The sequence below is a fragment of the Scyliorhinus canicula genome, chromosome 1, assembly GCF_902713615.1.
Source record: "Scyliorhinus canicula chromosome 1, sScyCan1.1, whole genome shotgun sequence".
Lineage (NCBI taxonomy): Eukaryota > Metazoa > Chordata > Chondrichthyes > Carcharhiniformes > Scyliorhinidae > Scyliorhinus > Scyliorhinus canicula.
The window spans coordinates 5,697,483-5,719,863 of NC_052146.1; the positions used below are offsets into that span (position 1 = coordinate 5,697,483).

Below are 22,381 nucleotides of genomic sequence, written 5' to 3' on the forward strand. Positions count from 1 at the left end.
ACACACCCCAAGCTGAGAACCCACACCTGTTCAATCTTTAATTTGGGGATGGGAGCAGCTGCAATGATTGGGACACAAGACATTGGGCATCAGTCCCACTGTTCCAGAGCGAGACCCTCCACCCAGGGGTCGGAAACCCTCGTTCAGCTTCAAGTACTCGGTGGGATTGCCAACCCATAATTCAGGGATGATATTCCAGTCTCCACCCGTTGGGTTGTGTTGAGGGTGTGTCCTGCACCCTACACCTTCACTCTAAAGTTGCTACTGAGACACCGACTGCTGAACAAAATCTATCTGAGGCTCATTTATCTTTCCGAATGGCATCTCCAGGGCTACGGTGAAGGTCTTTGTTTGAATAAAGAGTTCTTAATAATTTCACTGCAATTCTTTTAATCTCCTCTCTCTCTCTCATAAATCTTTTCTGTCATTCAGAATGGAATCATCGTGGATGGAACATCGACCATATATCAGAGTCCTTCACCGAGCTTAAATCATTCAGCTCACAGATGAAATTCTGCCAATCCCATTCTTCCTTATTTCAAGTCTTTTGTAGTCTGCTTTCCCGCCAGGATATACAGATCAGGATCCTCAATGCATTCAATAACTAAATTGGTGCCGTCTTTGAAACTTGACAAGATTACATCCTGAAATTCAATTGCCAATTGTTTTAGAGGTTTTTTATGCTTCGAGGTACAATAATTAGTTAATTAAAACGGTACAATAAAATGGGAAACTGCGGGAGCGATTCAATGGCCGCGTGCCGCCCGAACTGGAGTGCGACGCGACTGGCAAATCCCGTGAGAGACGGCACGCGGGATTTACCCGTCTCATCACACCGAGCGAGACCTTATGGGGTCTCGCAAGCCGTTGCGGCCGAAATCCTGCCCATTGTGGGCGGGATCAATAATTAGCAAATCTGCCGATTACAGCCTCGCTGTAATGTGTACTCGTCTGATGTACCCAGGGCGTGGGGATCTAACTCTTCACCTTGGGGATCCCAGGGGAGCACGGATTAGTACTGGTGGTCACAAAGGGGGATTAGGTGTATTAGTGCTTGGGGGGGGGGGGGGGGGTCTCCCAGGGGATCAGGGGTGCCTTGGTGGCAGGGCTCTGGGCAGGGTGATGACCCTGGCATCTTGATGTCGCCTGGGCACGTTGGCACTGCCAGCCTTTCACTGGCAGGTTACCCAGGAGGCACTGCCAGGCTGCCAGAGAGCCAGCGTGGCTGTGCCAAGGTGCCCGGGTGGCATTTTTCCCACGCTGGGGGTCAGATCTCGGAGTGCCCCGCCCTTATTAGGTGGGATATGGGAGGGCCTGCTGACCCCCTTAGAGGTGAGTTGAGACATTGAGCGTGTCCCAGGGATTGCATGGGGGGGGGAGTCTCGGGTTCGGGGTGCCGTTTTGAAATGGCGCCCACTCCCGTCCTGCATTGCCCAGCAAAGCTCCTCAGTGCAGGAGACGAGACTGCGCCGGCCTGAGCAGGACGTTCCACGCTGAGGCCCGGAATTAATCAGAGCCCCGATCGATCGCGTGGTGCCAGCCTCGAGAAGCACCCAGCTATGTTCCCCGGATTCTGTTTCGGTTCTGTTAAATTTTGCTCTTTTGCTTATTTTTTTAAAATTTCCAATTTTCGGGCAACTTAGCGTGGCCAATCCACCTACCCTGCACTTAGATAGCGAAATACAGCACAGAACAGGCCCTTCGGCCCACGATGTTGCGCCAAACTTTTGTCCTATGTTAATCATAGAATTTTGGGCAATTTTTCATGGCCAATCCACCCAACCTGCACATCTTTGGACTGTGGGAGGAAACCGGAGCACCCGGAGGAAACCCACGCACACACGGGGAGGATGTGCAGACTCCACACAGACAGTGACCCAAGTCGAAATCGAACTTGGGATCCTGGAGCTGTGAAGCAATTGTGCTATCCACAATGCTACCGTGCTGCCCTTAAGAAGTTAACCTACACTCCATTATTCTACCCTAATCCATGTACCTATCCAATAGCCGCTTGAAGGTCCCTAACTTTTCCGACTCAACTACTTCCACAGGCAGTGCATTCCATGCCCCCACTATTCTCTGGGTAAAGAACCTACCTCTGACATCCCCTCTATATCTTCCACCATTTATCTTAAATTTATGTCCCCTTGTAATGGTGTGTTCCACCCGGGGAAAAAGTCTCTGACTGTCTACTCTATCTATTTCCCTAATCACCTTATAAATCTCTATCAAGTCGCCCCTCATCCTTCTCCGTTCTAATGAGAAAAGGCCTAGCACCCTCAACCTTTCCTCGTATGACCTACTCTCCATTCCAGGAACATCCTGGTAAATCTCCTTTGCACCTTTTCCAAAGCTTCCACATCCTTCCTAAAATGAGGTGACCAGAACTGCACACAGGACTCCAAATGTGGCCTGACCAAGGTTTTGTACAGCTGCATCATCACCTCACGGCTCTTAAATTCAATCCCTCTGCTAATGAACGCTAGCACACCATAGGCCTTCTTCACAGCTCTATCCACTTGAGTGGCAACTTTCAAAGATCTATGAACATAGACCCCAAGATCTCTGCTCCTCCACATTGCCAAGAACCCTACCATTAACCCTGTATTCCGCATTCATATTTGTCCTTCCAAAATGGACAACCTCACACTTGTCAGGGTTAAACTCCATCTGCCACTTCTCAGCCCAGCTCTGCATTCTATCTATGTCTCTTTGAAGCCGACAACAGCCCTCCTCACTATCCACAACTCCACCAATCTTCGTACCGTCTGCAAATTTACTGACCCACCCTTCAACTCCCTCATCCAAGTCGTTAATGAAAATCACAAACAGCAGAGGACCCAGAACTGATCCCTGCGGTACGCCACTGATAACTGGGCTCCAGGCTGAATATTTGCCATCCACCACCACTCTCTGTCTTCTATCGGTTAGCCAGTTTGTTATCCAACTGGCCAAATTTCCCACTATCCCATGCCTCCTTACTTTCTGCATACTTTCTGCATACTTTCTTTGGGTTGTGGGGGTGGGACTCACGCAGACACGGGGAGAATGTGCAAACTCCACACGGACAGTGACTCATAGGTGGCGTACATATTTAAAAGGGGCAATTGTAAAATTCACATTTTCATCACCACAGTCTATCTTGTTATTTGAAGTATTGCTTTCTCGGCTGGTTTAAGTTGGTACCAATGCTGTGCATTCGTACAGAAGCAAGGGAGAGGAGCCGGAGATTTAAAAGTGCGAGAGAGGAGCCACCGCCTCTAACCTAAGGGGTTGAGTGAATATCAGGTCAGCTCTTTCTTTCTTTTTCTTTCTTTATCTAGAGGGGATGGTAGGGAAGGCAGCGCAATGTTCCTCCTGCAGAATGTTTGAGGTGAGGGATGCCGTCAGTGTCCCTGCTGATTTCACCTGTGGGAAGTGCACCCATCTCCAGCTCCTCAGAAACCGTGTTAGGGAACTGGAGCTGGAGCCGGATGAACTTCAGATCATTCGTGAGGCAGAGGTGGTCATAGATAGAAGCTTCAGGGATGTAGTTACTCCGAAGAATGAAGATAGATGGGTGACGGTGAGAGGGGCTGGGGGGAAGCAGTCAGTCCAGGGATCTCCTGTGGTCGTTCCACCTTAGTAACAAGTATACCGCTTTGGATACTGGTGAGGGGGACGACTTACCAGGGGTAAACCATGGGTACAGATCTCTGGCACAGAGTCTGTCCCTGTTCCTCATAAGGGAATGGGGGAGAGGATAGAGCATTAGTCATTGGGGACTCCATAGTTCGGAGGACAGATAGGAAGTTCTGTGGGAATGAGAGAGACTCGCGGTTGGAGTGTTGCCTGCCAGGTACCAGGGTCCGTGATGTCTCGGATCGTGTTTTCGGGATCCTTAAGGGGGAGGGGGAGGGGGAGCAGCCCCAAGTCGTGGTCCACATAGGCACTAACAACATAGGTAGGAAAAGGGATAGGGATGTAAGGCAGGAATTCATGGAGCTAGACTGGAAACTTAGATCTAGGACAAACAGAGTTATTATCTCTGGGTCGTTACGTGTGCCACGTGCTAGCGAGACGAGGAATACGGAGAGAGAACAGTTGAACACGTGGCTACAGGGATGGTGCAGGAGGGAGGAATTCAGATACCTGGATAATTGGGGCTCATTCTGGGATAGGTAGGACCTCTACAAATGGGATGGTCTAAACCTGATCCAGAGAGGTACCAATATCCTGGGGGGGAAATTTGTTAATGCTCTTCAGGAGGGTTTAAACTAATTCAGCAGGGGATTGGGAACCTGAAATGTAGCTCCAGTGTACAGGAGGTTGAGAGTAGTGAGGTCATGAGTAAGGTTTCAAGGTCGCAGGAGTGTACCGGTAGGCAGGAAGGTGGTTTGAAGTGTGTCTACTTCAACACCAGAAGCATCCGGAATAAGGTGGGTGAACTTGCAGGATGGGTTGGTACCTGGGACTTTGATGTTCTGGCCATTTCGGAGACATGGATAGAACAGGGACAGGAATGGTTGTTGCCGGTTCCGGGGTTTAGATGTTTCAGTAAGCTCAGGGAAGGTGGTAAAAGAGGGGGAGAAGTTGCATTGTTAGTCAAGGACAGTATTACGGTGGCAGAAAGGACGTTTGATGAGGACTCATCTACTGAGGTAGTATGGGCTGAGGTTAGAAACAGGAAAGGAGAGGTCACCCTGTTGAGAGTTTTCTATAGGCCTCCGAAAAGTTCCAGAGATGTAGAGTAAAGAATTGCAAAGATGATTCTGGATAGGAGCGAAAGTAAAAGGATAGTTGTTATGGGGGACTTTAACTTTCCAAATATTGACTGGAAACGCTATAGTTCGAGTACTTTAGATGGGTCAGTTTTTGTCCAATGTGTGCAGGAGGGTTTCCTGACGCAGTATGTAGATAGGCCAACAAGTACTGGGTAATGAACCAGGCCAGGTGTTAGATTTGGAGGTAGATGAGCACTTTGGTGATAGTGACCACAATTTGGTTACGTTTACTTTAGCGATGGAAAGGGATAGGTATATACCGCAGGGCAAGAGTTATAGCTGGGGGAAAGACAATTATGATGCGATTAGGCAAGACTTAGGATGCATCGGATGGGGAGGGAAACTGCAGGGGATGGGCACAATGGAAATATGGAGCTTGTTCAAGGAACAGCTACTGCATGTCCTTGATAAGTATGTACCTGTCAGGCAGGGAGGAAGTGGTTGAGTGAGGGAACCGTGGTTTACTAAAGTAGTTGAATCACTTGTCAAGAGGAAGAAGGAGGCTTATGTAAAGATGAGACGTGAAGGTTCAGTTAGGGCGCTCGAGAGTTACAAGTTAGCCAGGAAGGACCTAAAGAGAGAGCTAAGAAGAGCCAGGAGGGGACATGAGAAGTCCTTGGCAGGTAGGATCAAGGAAAACCCTAAAGCTTTCTATAGATATGTCAGGAATAAAAGAATGACAAAAGAATGTCAAAGACAGTAGTGGGAAGTTGTGCGTCGAGTCCGAGGAGATAGGAAAGGTGTTAAGTGAATATTTTTCGTCACTATTTACACAGGAAAAAGGCAATGTTGTCGAGGAGAATACTGAGATACAGGCTATTAGACTAGACGGGATTGATGTTCATAAGTAGTTCATAAGTGTTAGCAATTCTGGAAAATATGAAAATAGATAAGTCCCCTGGGCCGGATGGAATTTATCTTAGGATTCTCTGGGAAGCTAGGGAGGAGATTGCAGAGCCTCTGGCTTTGATCTTTATGTCATCATTGTCTACAGGAGTAGTGCCAGAAGACTGGAGGATAGCAAATGTTGTACACTTGTTCAAGAAGGGGAGTAGAGACAACCCCGGTAACTATGGACCAGTGAGCCTTACTTCTGTTGTGGGCAAAGTCTTGGAAAGGTTTATAAGAGATAGGATGTATAATCATCTGGAAAGGAATAATTTGATCAGAGATAGTCGACATGGTTTTGTGAAGGGTAGGTCGTGCCTCACAAACCTTATTGAGTTCTTTGAGAAGGTGACCAAACAGGTGGACGAGGGTAAAGCAGTTGATGTGGTGTATATGGATTTCAGTAAAGCATTTGATGAGGTTCCCCATGGTAGGTTATTGCAGAAAATACGGGGGCATGGGATTGAGGGTAATTTAGCAGTTTGGATCAGAAATTGGCTAGCTGGAAGAAGATAAAGGGTGGTGGCTGATGGGAAATGTTCTGACTGGAGTCCAGTTACTAGTGGTGCACCACAAGGATCTGTTTTGGGGCCACTGCTGTTTGTTATTTTTACAAATGACCTGGAGGAGGGCGTAAAAGGATGGGTGAGTAAATTTGTGGATGACACTAAAGTCGGGGGAGTTGTGGACAGTGCGTAAGGATGTTGCAGGTTACAGATGGACATAGATAAGCTGCAGAGCTGGGCTGAGAAGCGGCAAATGGAGTTTAATGCAGAAAAGTGTGAGGTAATTCATTTTGGAAGGAGTAACAGGAAGACAGAGTACTGGGCTAATGGGAAGATTCTTGGTAGTGTGGATGAGCAGACAGATCTCGGTGTCCATATACATAGATCCCTGAAAGTTGCCACCCAGGTTAAGAGGGTTGTTAAGAAGGCGTACGGTGTGTTAGCTTTTATTGGTAGAGGGATTGAGTTCCTGAGCCATGAGGTCATGTTGCAGTTGTACAAAACTCTGGTGCGGCCGCATTTGGAGTATAGCGTGCAGTTCTGTTCGCCGCATTATAGGAAGGATGTGGAAGCATTGGAAAGGGTGCAGAGGAGATTTACCAGGATGTTGCCTGGTATGGAGGGAAGATCTTATGAGGAAAGGCTAAGGGATTTGAGGCTGTTTTCATTAGAGAGAACAAGGTTAAGAGGTGACTTAATTGAGGCATACAAGATGATCAGAGGATTAGATAGGGTGGACAGTGAGAGCCTTTTTCCTCGGATGGTGATGTCTAGCACGAGGGGCTGGTTTAGCTCACTCAGCTAAATCACTGGCTTTTCAAGCAGGCCAGCAGCACGGTTCGATTCCTGTACCAGCCTCCCCGGACAGGCGCCGGAATGTGGCGACTAGGGGCTTTTCACAGTAACTTCATTCAAGCCTACTCGTGACAATAAGCGATTTTCATTTCATTTCATAGCTTTAAATTGAGGGGAGATAGATAGAGGACAGATGTCAGAGGTAGGTTCTTTACTCAGAGAGTAGTAAGGGCGCGGAATGCCCTGCCTGCAACAGTAGTGGACTCGCCAACATTAAGGGAATTTAAATGGTCATTGGATAAACATATGGACGATAAGGGAATAGTGTAGATGGCCTTTAGAGTGGTTTCACAGGTCGGTACAACATCGAGGGCCGAAAGTCCTGTACTGCGCTGTAATGTTCTATATTCTATTGTTCTCGTGGCTCAATCAAATATTGAGGATTCCAACATGTGAGGATTGTTGGAGTGCAGGTTAGGGGAGGGATTTACAAAATGCCTAACTTTTGGCCTTTTATACAGCAGATAAATGATAATTATAATCTTTATTTGATGGAAACAGTGAAGTCGTATGGGGTTCAGGGTGTACTAGCTAAATGGATAAAGAACTGGCTGGGCAACAGGAGATAGAGAGTAGTGGTGGAAGGGAGTGTCTCAAAATGGAGAAGGGTGACTAGTGGTGTTCCACAGGGATCCGTGCTCGGACCACTGTTGTTTGTGATATACATAAATGATCTGGACGAAGGTATAAGTGGTCTGATTAGCAAGTTTGCAGATACTAAGATTGGTGGAGTTTCAGATAGCGAGGCGGACTGTCAGAGAATACAGCAAAATATAGATAGATTGGAGAGTTGGGCAGAGAAATGGCAGATGGAGTTCAATCCAGGCAAATGCGAGGTGATGCATTTTGGAAGATCTAACTCAAGAGCAAGCTATATGGTCAATGGAAGAGTCCTGGGGAAAATTGATGTACAGAGAGATCTGGGAGTTCAGGTCCATTGTACCCTGAAGGTGGCAACGCAGGTCGATAGAGTGGTCAAGAAGGCATACAGCATGCTTGCCTTCATCGGACGGGGTATTGAGTACAAGAGTCGGCAGGTCATGTTACAGTTATATCGGACTTTGGTTAGGCCACATTTGGAATACTGCGTGCAATTCTGGTCGCCACATTACCAGAAGGATGTGGATGCTTTAGAGTGGGTGCAGAGGAGGTTCACCAGGATGTTGCCTGGTATGAAGGGTGCTAGCTATGAAGAAAGGTTGAGTAGATTAGGATTGTTTTCATTGGAAAGACGGAGGTTGAGGGGAGACCTGATTGAGGTCGACAAAATTATGAGAGGTAATGACAGGGTGGATAGCAACAAGCTTTTTCCAAGAGTGGGGGTGTCAATTACAAGGGGTCACGATTTCAAGGTGAGAGGGGGAAAGTTTAAGGGAGATGTGCGTGGAAAGTTTTTTACGCAGAGGGTGGTGGGTGCCTGGAACGCTTTACCAGCGGAGGTGGTAGAGGCGGGCACGATAGCATAATTTAAGATGCATCTGGACAGATATATGAACGGGCGGGAAACAGAGAGAAGTAGACCTTGGAAAATAGGCGACAGGTTTAGATAAAGGATCTGGATCGGCGCAGGCTGGGAGGGCCGAAGGGCCTGTTCCTGTGCTGTCATTTTCTTTATTCTTTGTTCTTGTTCTTATTCTCACAAGTAGGCTTACATTAACATTGCAATTAAGTTACTGTGAAAATCCCTGAGTCGCCACACTCTGGTTAATTAAAGCTTAATTTAATATATTTAATTCCGAGGTTGATGTTGCACCTCAACCCCCCCCCCCCCCGGGCCGGGGCCCACTGGACATTTTCTTTACATGTACTCAGGGAACTTAATCAATCGATGCCCTTCATCTGGGTCTCCACAAACTTGGACCCTGAATGAAGAGCTTATTGTATGAGGAACGTTTGAGGACTCTGGGTCGTACTCGTTGGAGTTTAGAAGGATGAGGGGGGGATCTTATTGAAACTTACAGGATACTGCGAGGCCTGGATGGAGTTGACGTGGAGAGAATGTTTCCACTTGTCGGAAAAACTAGAACCAGAGGACGCAATCTCAGACTAAAGGGACGATCCTTTAAAACAGTGAAGAGGAATTTCTTCAGCCAGAGGGTGGTGAATCTGTGGAACTCTTTGCCGCAGAAGGTGGTGGAGGCCAAATCACTGAGTGTCTGTAACACAGAGATAGATAGGTTCTTGATTAATATGGGGATCAGGGGCTATGAGGAGAAGGCAGGAGAATGGGGATGAGAAAAATATCAGCCATGATTGAATGCCGGAGCAGACTTGATGGGCCGAATGGCCTAATTCTGCTACTGTGTCTTATGGTCTTATGGTCAAACAATTAATATACCAATAACGTGTGCTCACCTTATGATTTGCCGAATGGTTGCCCCAGTGGGGAACAAGCTGGAATCAACGTCAAACCCAATTTCCGTGGGAAAGGGAGGCAGACTCAACCAGGACCGTTGATACACATCCAATGTTAAACTCCCTGCCCTCCTGCTACTCTGCAACCCAAAGTCTAACCTCGAATACATACACTCAGGAATCTGATGCTCACGGTAACAGAACCAGGGGAACGGTCTGTTCTTTAAACTATTATTATTCAACTTTAAATACTTAAACATTTAGCTCTTCAAAATTAAGCCAGGATATTGCTATATTCCACCTAGATCTGACAGCAATTTGATTCCAGGCTCAAAATCACTAAACCATTGAACTCTGCCAGAAACTTTTCCATAAGACATCAGGAAAGTATAGATCCGTTACCCCAATATCCGTCTCTGGGAAATGCTGAAATTCATTACTATAGAAGTAAAAGCATAATACAAGAAGGCAGAGTCCCCTTGGGTGTTCTTTGAGGATGTAACAAGCAGAGTGGCTAAAGGGGAACTGGAGAACAAAGAACAAAGAAAAGTACAGCACAGGAACAGGCCCTTCGGCCCCTCCAGGCCTGTGCCAATCATGATGCCCTAACTAAAAACAAAACCTCCTGCCCTTACTCGGTTCATACCCCTCTATTTCCTCTCTATTCACGGACCCATCCAGATGCCTCTTAAATGTTGCTAATGTGTCTGTTTCCACCGCATCCTCTGGCAGCGCGTTCCAGGCACCCACCACTCTCTGTGTGAAAAACTAACCCCGCACATCTCCCTTAAACTTTCCCCTCTCACCCTTGAACCTGTGCCCCCTGTGTAACTGACACTTCCACCCTTGGAAAAAGCCTCTGACTATCCACCCTGTCTATGCCTCATAATTTTATAGACCTCTATCAGGTCTCCCCTCAGCCTCCGTCTTTCCAGTGAAAACAATCCTCGTTTATTCAACCTCTCCTCATAGCCAACACCCTCGAGACCAGGCAACATCCTGGTGAACCTTCTTTACACTCTCTCCAAAGCTTCCATGTCCTTCTGATAATGTGGTGACCAGAATACTCTAAATACGGCCTAACCAAGGGGAGACTTGATGGAGGTTCATAAGATGATCAGGGGAATAGATAGACAGTCAGAGACTTTACCCCCGGGTGGAAAAAACCATTACAAGGCGACATAAATTTAAGGTAAATGGTGGAAGATATAGGGGGGATGTCAGAGGTAGGTTCTTTACCCAGAGAGTAGTGGGGGCATGGAATGCACTGCCTGTGGAAGTAGTTGAGTCGGAAACGTTAGGGGCCTTCAAGCGGCTATTGGATAGGTACATGGATTGCGGTAGAATGATGGGGTGTAGATTAATTTGTTCTTAATCTCGGACAAAACTTCGGCACAACATCGAGGGTCAAAGGGCCTGTTCTGTGCTGTATTTTCTATGTTCTATATATAGCTGCAACATGATTTCCCAACTCCTGTACTCAATGCCCCGGCTGATGAAGGCAAGCATGCCATACGCCTTCTGAATCACCTTGGCCAACTGTGTTGCCACTTTTAGGGAACTGTGGACCTGCCACCCAGATCCCTCTATACATTAATGTTCCTCAGGGTTCTGCCATTTACAGTATAATTCATACCTAGATTCAATCCTCCAAAATACATCACCTCGCATTTGTCCGGATTAAACTCCATCTGCCATTTCTGTGCCCAGATCTCCAATCTATCTGTATCCTGTGGCTATGGATTTGAATAAAGTATTCAATAAGCTGCCACATAAAACGCTGCTGTACAAACTAAGAGCTCATAGCGATGGGGATAATATATCAGCACAGATAGAGGATTGGCTAATTAACAGGGTGCAGAGAATTAGGATAAATAGATCATTTGTAGGCTGGGGGAACCGTAGGCAGTGGGGTGGAGCCAGGATCAAGCTGGGGCTTCAGCTATTTACAATTTATATCAATAACTTGGATGAAGGGAGCTGTAAGGGGCGTGTGTGTGATGCGCTATCAATTGCACTTAAAGACTCGAATCGGTACAAGAGAGGCTTTATTATAGTGAGATGTTTATCCTCCGACTGCAGCTGGTAGAATGGCAGCTCAGGAGAACTCATACATATTTATACGGCTCCCTGTGTGCGGAGCTAGCTGGCAGGGGCTACCGACGAACCTGTAATACATGTACTGCTGTACATCCCCTAATACAGGCACACACATAATTACACAGTGGTGGATCACCACAGTGTGGTTCACCCAGAAGACCTCACTGGGGGAGGGGAAGGGCTGGAAAATCCCACTCATCCTCTTAGCATCTGCTCTGTCCAGCTCCCTCAGAATCATAATTTGTCCAGGGCAGGGGGTCGGGGCGTAGGGGGGATATCTGGGGCTGGGGGTAGCGGTGCCAGCGCTGGCGGGGAGTGTGGAAGGGGGGGGGCTAGGGGGCGCGTGCGGTCGGTGTCCACCAACGGAGAGGGGGACTGTGGGGGGGGGGGGGGGGGAACCAGCGGGTGCCAGGTCCCGGAGGGAAACTGTGTCTTGCCTGCCGTCGGGGTGCTCGACGTAGGCGTATCGGGGGTTTGCATGTCGTAGTCGGACCCTCTCGACCAGGGGACCCATTTTATGGCTCCTCACATGCCTCCGGAGACGAACAGGTCCCGGTTGTCAGCCAAGGTGGAAGCGAGACCCTGGAGATAGACTTTCTGGGGAAGACAAACAAGCGATTGTGAGGGTCTCGTTCCTGGCCGTGCAGACGAGCGACCTAATGGAGTGGAGGGCATCGGGTAGGACCTCCTGCCAGCGGGTGGTTGGGAGACTTCTTGACCGTAGGGCCAGAAGGACAGCCTTCCAAACTGTCGCGTTCTCCCTCTCCACCTGCCCGTTTCCCCGCGGGTTATAGCTGGTCGTTCTGCTCGAGGCGATGCCCTTGCTGAGCAGGTACTGTCGCAGCTCATCGCTCATGAACGATGTACCCCGGTCACTGTGGATATAAGCAGGGAAACCAAACAGGGTGAAGAAGCTGTGCAGTGCCTTTATCACGGTGGCCGAGGTCATGTCAGGGCAGGGGACGGCGAATGGGAAGCGGGAGAACTCGTCGATGATGGTTAGGAAGTAGATATTGTGGTTGGTGGATGGGAGGGGGCCTTTGAAGTCCACGCTTAGTCGCTCAAAGGGCCCCGAGGCCTTTACAAGGCGAGCCATGTCTGGCCGGTAGAAGTGCGGTTTGCACTCCGCGCAGATCTAGCAAGCCCTGGTCACGGCCTTGACCTCCTTGGTGGAGTAAGGTAGGTTGCGGGGCTTGATAATGTGGGCGAGCCGGGTAACCCCCGGGTGACCAAGGTCATTGTGGATGGCCCGCAGGCGACCCTCCTGCGCGTTGGCGCACGTGCCGCGGGACAGGGCATCAGGGGGCTCATTGAGCTCCCCTGGACGATTCTTAATATCGTACGCGTAGGTGGAGAGTTCGATCCTCCACCTCAAGATTTTATCATTTTAAATTTTGCCCCGTTGTGCGTTATCAAACATGAAGGCTACCGGCCGTTGGTCGGTAACGAGGGTGAACCTCCTACCGGCTGGGTAGAGCCTCCAGTGCCGCACGGCCTCCACAATGGCTTTACGACTGCAGAGTGCCAAATCTCGGAGGTGGTGAGGGTCCGGGAGAGGAATGCTACTGGCCTGCCTGCCTGGTTGAGGGTAGCAGCAAGGGCGATGTCTGACGCATCGCTCTCTACCTGGAAAGGGATGGTTTCATCCACCGCGTGCATAGCGGGCTTGATGATGTCGGCCTTGATACGGCTGAAGGCCGACCGGGCCTCAGCCGTCAGGGGAAATAACGTGGTCTTTATGAGTGGGCGGGTTTTGTCCGCGTATCTGGGGACCCACTGGGCGCAAAGGGAGAAAAGCCCCAGGCACCGTTTGGGGGAGGGGAAGTTCCTTAAGGGGGCGCATGCAGTTGGGGTCGGGACCTAGGACCCAGTTTTCCACGACGTACCCGAGGATGGCTAGTCGGGTTGTGTGGAAACGTATTTTTCCTTGTTGTAGGTTAGGTTGAGGGCTCGGGCTGGAGGTCTGGAGGAACTTTTCAAGGTTCGCGTCATGGTCCTGCTGATCATGGCCGCAGAAGGTGACATTGTCCAAGTACGGGTAAGTAGCCCGCAGGCCGTACTGGTCCACCATTTGGTCCATCGCCCCCTGGAAGAAGGAGACCCCATTTGTGACGCCGAAGGGGACCCCGAGAAAGTGGAAGAGTCGGCAGGTTGCTTCGAAGGCAGTATAGGGGCGGTCTTTCGTTCGGATAGGGAGCTGGTGGTAGGCGGATTTCAGTGGAAAATACCCGGTATTGGGCGATCTGATTGACCATTTCTGCTATGCGAGGAAGGAAATGAAATGAAAATGAAAATCACTTATTGTCACGAGTAGGCTTCAATGAAGTTACTGTGAAAAGCCCCTAGTCGCCACATTCCGACACCTGTTCGGGGAGGGGGTACGCACCGAGCTGCATGAAGTGGTTTATGGTCTGGCTATTTTCCCCAGACCGTACTATCACCACTTGTGCCCTCCAGGGGCTGTTGCTAGCCTCGATAACCCCCTCTCCCAGTAAACGCTGGACCTCGGACTTTATAAAGGTCATGTCATGGGCACTGTACCGCCAGCTCCTGGTGGCGACGGGCTTACAATCGGGAGTGAGGTTCGCGAATCGAGAGGGGGGTGCGACTTTTGGTGTCGCAAGGCTACATTCCGTGAGGGGGGGGGGCAAGGGTCCGCCGAACTTCAGTGTCAGGCTTCGGTGGCTGCATTGGAAATCCAGACCAAGCAGCGGGGGGGGGGGGGGGGGGGGGGGGGGGGGGGCGCAGAGGTGAGGGAGGATATAAAGTTTGAAACGAGCGCCCTGGATCGAGAGGTCCGCAATACAATACCCCGTGATTTGGACCGAGTGGGACCCGGAGGCGAGGGCTATGGTTTGGGATATGGGGTCGGTGCACAAGGAGCAGCGTCTTACCGTTTCTGGGTGGATAAAGCTCTCCGTGCTCCCGGAGTCGAAGAGGCAGGGAGTGTCGCGCCCGTTGACATGGACCTGCATCATGGAATTCTGCAGGTGCTTTGGCCGCGTTTGGTCAAGGGTGATCGCTCCCAGTTGTGGGTAGTCCGAGTCCTCAGCCGAGTCGGATTCACAAAATGGCCGCCGCTGTCGGCCCCACATGTCGGGTCGATAAGATGGCCGCCGCCAAGATGGCCGTCCCATGACTCGCCCGAGGCCGATGACGCGTCAGAAGGGGGCGTGTCCGGCCGGTGGGCAGCCGCGTTGCAAGGCCTGTGGGCCTGTGAGCCTGATTTTCGGGCCCAATTATCTTTTTGTTTCTGGGCCTTGGGCCTGGCCAGGCAGTCCCTCGGGAAATGCCCCTTCTTCCTGCAGATGGCGGAACGGGCTGGGCAGCGTGGACGTGGGTGCTGGCCCTGCCCACAGAAATAGCACGGTGTGCCCCCAGTCTGGGCGGGTCACTGCGCGGCGCTGGCCCATAACGTGGCCGAGTCCGGGGAAGTCCAAGGGGGGCTCGCAGGGTCCGCGGGGTACATGCCTAGGTTGTGGCGGGTCACTTCCAGCGAGGTGGCGAGCGTTACTGTGTCCTGGAGGTCTTTTGCTCCATTTTCGAGGAGTCGCTGCTGGATGTAGGTCGAACGGATGCTGGACACAAAAGCGTCTCGGATGTGCAGATTCATATGGACTTTCCCCGTCATATCCTGATGATTGCAGTTCCTGGCGAGCGCGGTGAGTTTTTCTACGAATTCATCTATTGTTTCCCCTGAGCGCTGCCGGCAGGTAGAGAGCAGGTGTTGGGCATGTACCTCATTTATGGGTTTGACAAAACGCGTAGGATCTCGACCGCCTCGTCATAAGTAGTCGCCTTCTCGATCGAGGCAGAGATTCTGTGACTCACCCGGGCGTGGAGTAGGCGCAGCTTGCGTGGCCCTGGGATGGGGGTCTCTGAGGAGTCCAGGTAGACCTCGAAGCAGCGTAGCCAGTACTTAAAAATTTCTGTGGCCTCCGGGTCCGTGCTTCCAGGTTGAGCTTCTCTGGCTTGAAACCTGCGTCCATCCTAACGTAGTTTAGCTTATTAAATTGTAGTACCCTCAATAACGACCCTAGAGAGTAGACCGGTAAAGATGGCTTTAATAAGCTAAGAACTAAGTGATGGAAAGGGATAAGTATACCCCGCAGGGCAAGAGTTATAGCTGGGGGAAGGGCAATTATGATGCCATTAGACATGACTTAGGATGTGTTGGTTGGAGAAGTAGGCTGCAAGGGTTGGGCACACTGGATATGTGGAGCTTGTTCAAGGAACAGCTATTGCGTGTTCTTGATCAGTACGTACCAGTCAGACAGGGAGGAAAGGGTAGAGCGAGGGAACCGTGGTTTAACAAAGAAGTGGAATCTCTTGTTAAGAGGAAAAAGGAGGCCTATGTGAAGATGAGGCGTGAAGTTTCAGTTGGGGTGCTTGATAGTTACAAGGAAGCGAGGAAGGATCTAAAGAGAGAGCTGAGACGAGCAAGGAGGGGACATGAGAAGTCTTTGGCAGGTAGGATCAAGGAAAACCCAAAAGCTTTCTATAGGTATGTCAGGAATAAAAGAATGACTAGGGTAAGAGTAGGGCCAGTCAAGGACAGTGGTGGGAAGTTGTGTGTGGAAGCTGAGGAGATAAGCGAGATACTAAATGAATACTTTTCGTCAGTATTCACTCAGGAAAAAGATAATATTGTGGAGGAGAATGCTGAGATCCAGGCTATTAGAATAGATGGCATTGAGGTGCGTAGGGAAGAAGTGTTGGCAATTCTGGACAAGGTGAAAATAGATAAGTCCCCGGGGCCTGATGGGATTTATCCTAGGATTCTCTGGGAAGTCAGGGAAGAGATTGCTGAGCCTTTGGCTTTGATTTTTAGGTCATCATTGGCTACAGGAATAGTGCCAGAGGACTGGAGGATAGCAAATGTGGTCCCTTTGTTCAAGAAGGGGAGTAGAGATAACCCCGGTAACTATAGGCCGGTGAGCCTAACGTCTGTGGTGGGTAAAGTCTTGGAGAGGATTATAAAAGATACGATTTATAATCATCTAGATAGGAATAATATGATTAGGGACAGTCAGCATGGTTTTGTGAAGGGTAGGTCATGCCTCACAAACCTTATCGAGTTCTTTGAGAAGGTGACTGAACAGGTGGACGAGGGTAGAGCAGTTGATGTGGTGTATATGGATTTCAGTAAAGCGTTTGATAAGGTTCCCCATGGTCGGCTATTGCAGAAAATACGGAGGCTGGGGATTGAGGGTGATTTAGAGATGTGGATCAGAAATTGGCTAGTTGAAAGAAGACAGAGAGTGGTGGTTGATGGGAAATGTTCAGAATGGAGTTCAGTTACGAGTGGCGTACCACAAGGATCTGTTCTGGGGCCGTTGCTGTTTGTCATTTTTATAAATGACCTAGAGGAGGGCGCAGAAGGATGGGTGAGTAAATTTGCAGACGACACTAAAGTCGGTGGAGTTGTAGACAGTGCGGAAGGATGTTGCAGGTTACAGAGTGACATAGATAAGCTGCAGAGCTGGGCTGAGAGGTGGAAAATGGAGTTTAATGTGGAGAAGTGTGAGGTGATTCACTTTGGAAAGAATAACAGCAATGAGGAATATTTGGCTAATGGTAAAATTCTTGGTAGTGTGGATGAGCAGAGGGATCTCGGTGTCCATGTACATAGATCCCTGAAAGTTGCCACCCAGGTTGATAGGGTTCTGAAGAAGGCCTATGGTGTGTTGGCCTTTATTGGTAGAGGGATTGAGTTCCGGAGCCATGAGGTCATGTTGCAGTTGTACAAAACTCTAGTACGGCCGCATTTGGAGTATTGCGTGCAGTTCTGGTCGCCTCATTATAGGAAGGACGTGGAAGCTTTGGAACGGGTGCAGAGGAGATTTACCAGGATGTTGCCTGGTATGGAGGGAAAATCTTATGAGGAAAGGCTAAGGGATTTGAGGCTGTTTTCATCAGAGAGAACAAGGTTAAGAGGTGACTTAATTGAGGCATACAAGAGGATCAGAGGATTAGATAGGGTAGACAGTGAAAGCCTTTTTCCTCGGATGGTGATGTCTAGCACGAGGGGCTGGTTTAGCTCACTCAGCTAAATCGCTGGCTTTTCAAGCAGGCCAGCAGCACGGTTCGATTCCCGTACCAGCCTCCCCGGACAGGCGCCGGAATGTGGCGACTAGGGGCTTTTCACAGTAACTTCATTGAAGCCTACTCGTGACAATAAGCGATTTTCATTTCATTTCATAGCTTTAAATTGAGGGGTAATAGATATAGGACAGAGGTCAGAGGTGGGTTTTTTACGCAAAGAGTCGTGAGGCCGTGGAATGCCCTACCTGCAACAGTAGTGAACTCGCCAACATTGAGGGCATTTAAAAGTTTATTGGATAAGCATATGGATGATAAGGGCACAGTGTAGGTTAGATGGCCTTTAGTTTTTTTTCCATGTCGGTGCAACATCGAGGGCCGAAGGGCCTGTACTGCGCTGTATCGTTCTATGTTCTATGTTAACTAGCCTGATGCTGAGACGGGTGCTTACTGATGCCGCCTACAGAGTGGCTCCCTTATATACGGCTCCCTGGTGGGTGGAGCCGGAGGCGGAGTCCCCCAGGGTTCCGAGCCCGGTCTTAAAGGGGACATCACCTTACATGATGATAAGGGTACAATAATACAGTAACCATTCATCACACTTTGGAATTGCCTGCCCAGGGAGCTGCGGAGGTTAGGTCTGGAACGTACACAAAGCCGAGATTGACAGACTGTTGAACTGTCGGGAAGTTAAGGTTTATGAGGCGCTAACAGGAAAGTGGAGTTGAGGTTGAGGCGAACCATTATCTTAATGAATTGGAGAGCTGGCACAAGGGAATCCATTGTCCCTTCCAGCTGTTATTTCATATGTTCCAATGGAGAACTATCTGCAAAAAGACAAAGGAGAGCACGATTCGGCAAACATACAGACGCAGTCAGACAATTGAAGGACAGGCAGACAACAGATGGACATCCATCCATCCGTCGCTAATGAAAGAACTTAAACCAAATCGAAAGAGAAAAGATATTCAACAAAGATGAGTGGACGGACAGAAAACAAAGAATAATGCGAACACACAGCCAAAGCATGTTTTCTTCTGTCTCAGAAATAATGATGTCTCAGGTGACATTCCCGTACCAGCCTCCCCGGACAGGCGCCGGAATGTGGCGACTAGGGGCTTTTCACAGTAACTTCATTTGAAGCCTACTCGTGACAATAAGCGATTTTCATTTTCATTTCATGACACATGGACTGAAGCAACAGTTAAAACTGTCAACAAGGCCATTCGTTCTCCAGCTTTTATCCCCACTACTCGTTATTCAAGGATTCCTTTTTTGGAAATAGACCAAATTCACCTCTTCTATTGGCCGAAGGGTGCAAATCATCTCGTGTCACCCCCATATTTGCACCCCCTGCCTTACAGGTCATGACCTAAGACCCAGAACTATCTCTTACATCCTTATTCCCCAAGGGTTTACATTCCATTCCAAACAAATGATACATTTCCTACAGATACAGAACAGCCACAAAAGTCACATTCTCTTGTCAACACATTTTAACCCAAGCCTGACACTGAAGCTATTACGATCAAAAGTTACTATCATGGTATCAGAAAATAAAGGTATCCTTCTGGTAGAGATTAATTAAAGCAATGCATGGTTTGTTTAAACATAAGGGTCCAGTGCCATAATATCCATCCATGTATATGATGGAGTGCAGACAGGCAGTGATTGACACACAGGATGACCAGTGAGCACACAGAACACAGCAGCCAATCACCAGACAGGACACGACCACTATAAAGCCAGAGGGCACCAAGTTTCCCGCTCTCTTGGGACCCAGCCTCTGAGACAGTCAGAGCTCGTGAGCTAGCCAGTGCAAACATGTACGGTAGCCTTTATCTCACTCTTGTGATGAATGTAAGAAATTGTTATATTTTATATTTTTTGGAGTAAGATTATTAAAACCTGGGTTAAGATGCAGACAGACAGTATGGCTGTTAGAGCTGTGATTAAGGTGTCACAAAAGTAAGGATATTATTGATTTGCAGTTGAAGTGCTCTGCTATTAGATCTTGAGAACCAATTTACAGATAGCTAGTTAATGGAATATTGTTGAGATTATGTCCTCTGGTTCTAGTTTTTCCGCCAAGTGGAAACATCCTCTCCATGTCCACTCTATCCAGGCCTCGCAGTATCCTGTAAGTTTCAATAAGATCCCTCCCTCATCCTTCTAAACTCCAACGAGTACAGACCCAGAGTCCTCAACCGTTCCTCATACAACAAGCTCTTCATTCCAGGGATCATTCTTGTGAACCTCCTCTGGACCCTTTCCAAGGCCAGCACATCTTTCCTTAGAGCGGCCCAAAACCGCTCACAATACTCCAAATGGGGTCTGACCAGAGTCTTATACAGCCTCAGAAGTACATCCCTGGTCTTGTATTCTAGCCCTCTTGACATGAATGTTAACATTGCATTTGCCTTCTTAACTGCCGACTGAACCTGCACATTAACCTTAAGAGAATTGTGAACAAGGACTCCCAAATCCCTTTATGATTCTGATTTTCTAATGCTTTCCCCATTTAGAAAATAGTCTATGTCTCCATTCCTCCTTCCAAAGTGCATATCCTCACACTTTTCCACATTGTATTCCATCTGCCACTTCTTTGCCCACTCTCCTAGCTTGTCCAAATCCTTCAATACTACCTGTCCGTCTAGAGATCTTTGTACCATCTGCAAACTTAGCAACAGTGCCTTCAGTACCTTCTTCCAGATCATTAATGTATATTGTGAAAAGTTATGGTCCCAGCATAGACCCCTGAGGCACACCACTAGTCACCGGCTGCCATCCTGAAAAAGACCCCTTTATCCCCACTCTCTCGAGTATCTAGAGCTGGTGGTGTTGTCTGTAATGTGGAGCATTCTGCTCCCACTACCCATGGAAGCACTGATTTCCCCACTACAAAGAAGTCAGTCCTCGGGTAGATCCTGGGGACCTGGGAGAAGGAGAATTCTCTCTCTCCTGGCTGCATGAACGTCCAAGGGTCCACTGCTCCCACCTGCTCCATGAAGGTTTCAGATCCTTTGCCATATTCGTTAGTTTTCTGATTTGGGACTGGGTCTGTCTGTCTGTGGGTCCGCACGCAGTTGAAGTCCCCCCCAACCCCCCATGATGAGTCGGCGCGTGTCTATGCCGGGGATTTCTTCCATGGTTTCCTGTATAAAATCCGTGTTGCCCCACATGGGGGGGCAGAAATTTACCAGGACCACCGGTGCCCCATCCAGGACACCACTCACCATGACATACCTGTAGCACAGTGGGCTAAACAGCTGGCTTGTAATGCAGAACAAGGCCAGCAGCGCGGGTTCAATTCCCGTACCAGCCTCCCCGAACAGGTGCCAGAATGTGGCGGCAAAGGGCTTTTCACAGTAACTTCATTGAAGCCCACTAGTGACAAAAAGTGATTATTATTATATGCACAAAGCAAGTCTGTACATAATGTTGTGTGTGACCTCCGACCACTAGGTGGCAGCGTAAACCTGCGTGACCATGTAGCTGGGGGTTGGGAGTAGGCCGTGCCATGGGATAGATGTATTTTGCAGTAGCTGTTCTATAGTTAAGTAGTTTTAGTAGTTTATTATATTATTTATCCTAGTTATCTTTATTACGTAGTTGTTTCATAATAAATTATTTAAACTAGATGGTCTGTAGTACATCGTTTACTTTGGCCAGTCTACAGAAGATGACAATACCGACCCATGTGTCCGTAACAACCTTTGTTGCCATGAAGGCTGTCCTCTTGTTCTGTAGTTCAGTCACCCCCCCTCCCCCCCACTTGCCCTCGTCCCATCACACAATTGATACATCTGACCCCCCCCAGCTCTTCCTTACCCGCAGTCGCTCCTTCTCTCTCAGGTGTGTCTCCTGGAGGAAGATAACATTGGCCCTCGGACTTTTCAGATTAGTGAAGACTCTGGATCTTTTCCCTGGGCCGCTGAGCCCTCTGACGCTCCGGGTGACTATCCTGATGGGGGGGTTTTGACTCCCCATTCCTGCGGGGTCATACTTACCTCGTGGACGTGCCCCCGCGCTCTTGGGTTTCCCTTTGTCCCTGAGCCATCCAAGATGGCCGTCCTTCCCAGTCACTCCATGTGAGTCGGCTCCTGCACTCTGGCGCTTCCCTTTGTTTCAGGGTCTACCAAGATAGCCACTCTTGATGTCGCTGCCACCATGTGTGACCTGTCATCGCCAGCATTCCATCAGCCCCCCTGCCCCCACTGTTCCCCTTCTTAGGCCTGCCCTTCCCGCTTGTCCCCCTCTCTCCGTGCCCCTGTGAGCCCCACTCCTCCCCTCCTATCTTTCCTCCTCTTCCCCCCATTTCCTCCCTGTCGGAGCTGTGTCGCCGCACCCCCCCCCGCCTTTGCCAGTCCTTCCCTGCACTGGCTTGCCCGCGTGTGTGGTGCCCACCCCCCAGGAGCGACCCCTGCCTTCCTCCACCCATTGCGTTATTCCATCCTCCCCCCCCCCCCCCCCTCACTCCCCCATCACCTGTTTCTGTCCCTCTCAGCTCTCACCCTCTCCTTCCTGGGACTCAAAGCTAGGTCGAAAGCGAGGCAGTTCTGTCCCACGCGAATGTCTTTTTCTTTGCAGCAAGTTTGCCTTCAGTGTTATTTAGTAGAAAACACTTCACACACGACATGGATAAATCTACTCCACAGTTGTACATTAAATGATGAAATAACTACCACCATTTTCCTTAAACCTACCACCACTGCTGTCCAGGAGGCTAAGGGCAGCAGATACCTGGGAACCCCACCACCTGGAGGGTCCCCCCAAGCCGCTCGCCACCCTGACTTGGAAACATATCACCGTTCCTTCATTGTCGCTGGGACACAAGCCTGGAATTCCCTCCCTAACAGCACAGTGGGTGTA

General features: G+C 49.3%; 1 protein-coding gene across 2 annotated transcripts in view; it reads left to right on the top strand.

Moving 5' to 3' along the window:
• mmp17a (matrix metallopeptidase 17a) overlaps positions 1 to 22,381 on the top strand; it is a 134,629-nt gene that overhangs the window by 36,554 nt on the left and 75,694 nt on the right. The window lies entirely within an intron of this gene.